We start from the raw sequence: 5,479 nt of genomic DNA, 5'->3' as shown, positions 1-5,479 counted from the left end.
AAATACAGTCCATTTGTGAACCTTAAAGTAATAAGGGCTAAAATGGAATTCATTGTGAACAAGTCAATGAAATATGTATTATTTTTACAGTCTGGGGATGCTGTAAAGTCTTCCTTTACCTCTGTGTACCTCTTCACTGGTTTGCTCCCATTTATCATTGTCCCTTTATCATCTTTCCAAATTGATTTCTCTATCTCATTACTACAGTATGTTTTTCTAGAGCTTGACTTATTGCTAGAAGCTCTCTCCTATTACACCAGAAAATGTTACACTGCCAGTATGCTTTATTCTTTGGGCTATTATCTATATTTCACTGTTAGGTATACTTCTTTCTTCACATGCTGCAAGTTTTTATCACTAAGCAGTTTCTCTCAGTGTTATACTTTCATCCTATACCATCTGCTAGTCAGCCTCCTGACTTCCCCTAACCTAACTAAGGCTGTAAATGCAACACTTCAGCTCATCACTCATGTTATATCACATTTGCCCCTTATCAGTGGGACACATCTAATTTAATTCCTTGGTCCTCTGATTGTATATTGTAGGCTTCATCCCCATGTCTGCTGAACATTACACTTTCATGTATTGAAAGTATAACTTTTCATAAAAAAAAAAGTAAAACTGTATTCTTAATAGTGTTTTAACTGACCTATTTTAACGTGGAATTTGTTTTAAAATGTAATAGGAACTGTTATTTAAAAAAAATTATTTAAGTGTAATATGTGTTATACAGTATCTGAAATGGGTAAAATCTTTAATTACAGTGTGCAGTGTCATGCTAAAAAATTTTTTATGATAATCATTATTCTCTTAAATAAAACTTAGAACACACACACACAAAACAAATGTTTGAGGTCTTCTGAGGGAGAAGTATAAGAATGGCACCGGCAAGGAACTCGAGGTAGAAGCTTCAGGTGTACCCATCCCTCTAATTCCTCTAATGTAGAGGTAGACCGACAGCCCTGCCTCACTAACTCTCGCTAACCCCAGCCCCAGCCACACTCCCGACACCCTTTCTCCTGTATTGGTAATTTTCACGGGACGGAGGAGCTGGAGAAAGGAGATGGGGCAGTTTGGTGCTGTATGTGCTAAGGTGAGCGGAGGAGAGAGATATTTTCCCGGTATCACTGCCCTCTTACCTGTCATCTTAACAATATCTGTGCAGAAAGTTTGTGGCTCCAAAGGACTGCTGGGAGATTCGGCCTCGATGGATGCTCGGAGGAGGAGGTTTGGAGCAAACTCTCTGCGACACTCGGAGGTCTGGGAGGTTCAGGAGAACCACTCAGCAGTGAGCGGCAGTGATGGGAGATTCCCAGAGACCCGGCTAAAGCCGTGGGTGAGCCTGAGGCAGTGCACGATCAGTATACCTGGGATCCGGTGGGAAAACGGAATGCCCGGACCCAGACCCAATTCAGGAAGGAGAGAAGCTGAGCAGTATACAGGTTTTGGGAGCTCTCCCCCCATCTGAAAATCAATCAGGAGAGAAAAACATCTAATAATCATCATATAGGTTCAGGGGACTGCTCCCTTCCATGCTTATAATACAATCAGAGCAGAAGTAAACAGTGGTGAGTATTTTTTGAACTGGTATAATATACTCTGTGTACTGCTGAACTGATGTTAAACGGTTTTAAGCCCATAGTGCTGAGTACCGTGTGGACCTGTTGAACTGGTATAATATATTAACAGACTGTCATATGATATGACAAGAACATGTGGAATACCTTGTGCTCTGTTGAACTACTGTTAAACTGTTGAACGGCTATAGTGCTGAGTACCTTGTGAACTGGTATAATATATTAACAGACTGTCATGACAAGAGCATGTGGAATACTCTGAGCACTGCTGAACTTATGTTAAACTGCTGAATGGTTAAAAACAAAAAAAAACATACTACTGTTGAAAGACAGTAAGCTCACCACTTATTAGTTCACCCAGCAATAAATAACAGGAATGGGTGCAAACAAGAACAAGAAAAAAAACAAAAATAAGAACAAGAAAAAAAAAATGAGCAAGAGAAGGTTCAGCAGCAACGTCACCCAAAACAAGCCTAAGCCCTGGTCCTATAACAAAATGCATGACTCAAGATTACGGATGAGATTTATGTTCGGGTCGAATATGAGTTTGACTTGAACATCAGGTGTTCGCCCGTTCATCGAAAAATTAACATTATGGGGCGTTCGCAGCATATTCGAGTGCCGCGTAACATATGTCTGAAGCGTATCAAGCATGGCCAAAACAGCAGCCACTTGGACACCACATGCTTGACCAGACATATGATGACCTCCCATGCAGTCCATTGGCAACAGCACTTAAAAGACCTACATCAAAGAACAAGGCAGACCTCTCCTTGCTCCTCATCAGCTGGTTTCTACAACCCCACTATACTTCCAGTCCTCACAGAAACATGTTCTGAGAGGAATGAAGCTATAGAAATAGGTGTCCCAAGTACTTGCGGCCAATCTGCTAGCGGTACACCAACATCCAATTTTAGCAGGCAAATTTCCCTACCCCAGTTGCTAAACCATCAAAAGAAATTTGGTCTCAGCCATCCACATGCTCAGCATCTGAATGTTAGCTTGGCCAAATTGCTAGCACTGAAACTGCTGCCTTTTCAGCTGGTAGAATCTGCCCCTTTCGTGAATTTGTGGATTGTGCGGTACCTCAGTGGCAGGTTCCCAAACGTTTTTTCTTTTCAAGGAAGGCCATTTCAGCTCTCTACCAGCATGTGGAAGGCAATGTCTTGGCCTCGTTGAACAGGGTGGTCATCAGTAAGTTGTATATTATGGCTGACTCATGGTCCAGCAGCCATGGACAGGGACATTACCTTTCTTTCACTTTGCACTGGGTAACTCTGCTGGCAGCTGGGAAGGATGCATGACAGTGTTCAGTATTGTTGGAGTTTGTTCCCCCACCACGCCTCCAAAATGCTAGTGGTGATTCTGCCACAGATCTATCCTCCACCCTCTCCTCTTCTTCTTCCTCTATGGCCTCTTCCTCTGCAGATTTGTCCTCTGAACCAGCGGTGCTCCGTAGGCGTTCAAGGGGCTACGCAAGCACTCAGGCAAAAATATGCCATGTGGTGCTTGAGTTATTCTGCTTAGGGGAAAGGAGCAACAGTGGAGCAGAGATTCTGTCAGCTCTGCTGAGGCAGGCTCAGAAGTGGTGGACGTCATGCCAGCTTCAGTCAGGAATGGTTGTATGTGACATTGACACCAACCTCCTCTCTGCCCTGCGACGGGGACGCTTGACCCATGTTCCCTGTTTGGCTCACATCCTGAATTTGGTGGTGCAGCAGTTCTTGAGCAGGTACCCAGGCTTACAGCATCTCCTAAGGCAGGCCAGGAAAGTATGTGGTCATTTTTCCTGGTCATATAATGACAGTGCTTGGTTGGCTGACCTTCAAAGGGAATGCAACCTGCCTAAGAGCCGCCTCATTTGTGACATGCTCACCAGGTGGAACTCAACATTGGCAATGCTGCAGTGGCTACACACGCAGCAGAGGGCCATCAATGAGTAACTGTGTGAGTATGGCACCAGGACAGGGTCAGGGGAGCTTGGCCTTTTTTGCCAAGCCAGTGGCTACTGATCAAGGATGCATGCACTGTCCTGTCACCATTTGAGGAGGCCATGAGGATGGTGAGCAGTGACAGTGCCTGCATCAGTGATACTGTCCCTCTTGTTGGAGCACACGCTTTGTGGAATAATGGACAGGGCACCTGAGGCAGTACAGCTGGAGGAAGAGGAGGACTTCTTTACCTGTCAAGACCCCCTTTATCCAGATAGTATTCCTGTGTACCCGCTGATCACACAGGAAGAAGAAGAGGAGGAGGAGGATTGTGTCAGCATGGAGGTGGGTTGATAATACTCAGCATCAGCAGCAGTCTTCAAGGGATCATTTTCAGTCCCCAGAAACCCATGGAGTTGTACATGGCTGAGAGGGAGAAGGTGGTTGCAGATCATGTGATCCTTAGTGACCAAGAGGACTCAGAATCGAATGCCTCTGCAAATGCTGCATGGCCTCCCTGATCCTGAAAAGTGTGCAAAAGGACCCTAGGATTTGTGGTATCAAGGAGAGTGATCATTACTGGCTGGCAACCCTTCTTGATCCATGTTACAAGCGTAAGGTTACAGAACTTATCCAACCTTCGCAGAGGGAGTAGAGGATGAAAATCTTCAGGAGGCCTTGCAGAAAAGTTTGTGCAATGTGTTTTCAGGGCTTGGGAGGTTACAATTTCCTGGTGCTGGACAACATGTTGCTGAGGCTTTGTTCAGTCACAGAAAGAGCAGTGGAGAAGCTGACCGATGCCTATAGACAATTCTTCAGTCCTCAGCGCCAAGGTCTGATCAGTTCCAGCAACCATCGCCAGTGTCTGAATTACATGGTGCAGGAATATCTAGGGGCAAGATCAGACTTGGAGACCTTTCCAACAGAACATCCACTGGGTTACTGGGTCTTAAGGATGGTCCACTGGCCAGAGCTTGCATGTTGATGTAACCGTTTTATTTTACTATGAATGTGGGATCTCTTTACGACTGCTTATGCTAAGTGATTATCCTATTATGCTGAGTGACTATCATATTCCTTCTCAATCTTCATGATGATAGCTTCTAAGAATATTTTTGGTTCAGGGCATCACTGCCACTGCCTAAGGCCCAATTTGTCTGCCTCTGTTTAACAAGGGCATGTATTTACAATTTTTGCTCTAATATTTCACAGCAGGGCTCGTTCCTGCACTCAACAAGAGATTCTGTGAGGGGTTACAGTGTTTTGGCACCACCACCACTGCCTAAGGCCACGTACACACGGGCGGACTGTCCGTCCAACTAAGTCCGTCAGACAATCTGACAGACAGTCCGTCCTACTTTTGAATGAACGGACTTGACCACACACACGATGAACAGACAGTCCGCTGAAAGCTTGCGCGATGACGTGTACAGCACGTACGACGGGACTAGAAATACGATGTCCAATACACTGCAATGCAACCTTCGGCCGTGTAAATCCTTTCTGAGCATGCGCCATACTTAGTCCGTCCAACTTGCCTACTCACGAGCAAACTGTCCGCTGAAACCAAAGTTGGACGGACAATATTCCGGAAATTCCGAAAGACTTAGTCCGCCAGACTGTGCGCTGAAAAAGTCAGCTGAAGCCCACACACGAGTGGACTGTCCGCTGAAACACGTTTCAGCGGACCAAGTCCGTCAGACAGTCCGCCCGTGTGTACGCGGCCTAAGGCCCAATTTTTCTGCCCCAGTTTTACAGGGGTGTGTAATTACAATTTTTGATCCAATATTTCAAAGCAGGGCCTGTCCCTGTGCTCAACAAGAGAATCTGTGAGGAGTTACAGTGTTGTGGCACCACCGCTGCCTAAGACCTTATTTTTCTGTCACTGTTTAACAGGGGTGTGTAATTACAGATTTTGGTCTAATATTTCACAGCAGGGCCTGTTCCTGCGCCCATCAACAGTAACTGTGA

The sequence above is a fragment of the Lithobates pipiens genome, unplaced genomic scaffold (assembly GCF_037356315.1).
Source record: "Lithobates pipiens isolate NorthernLeopardFrog02 unplaced genomic scaffold, aLitPip1_a1.2 Scaffold_19, whole genome shotgun sequence".
NCBI lineage: Eukaryota > Metazoa > Chordata > Amphibia > Anura > Ranidae > Lithobates > Lithobates pipiens.
The sequence above is the reverse complement of the archived record's forward strand: the minus strand, read 5'-3'. Positions refer to the sequence as shown.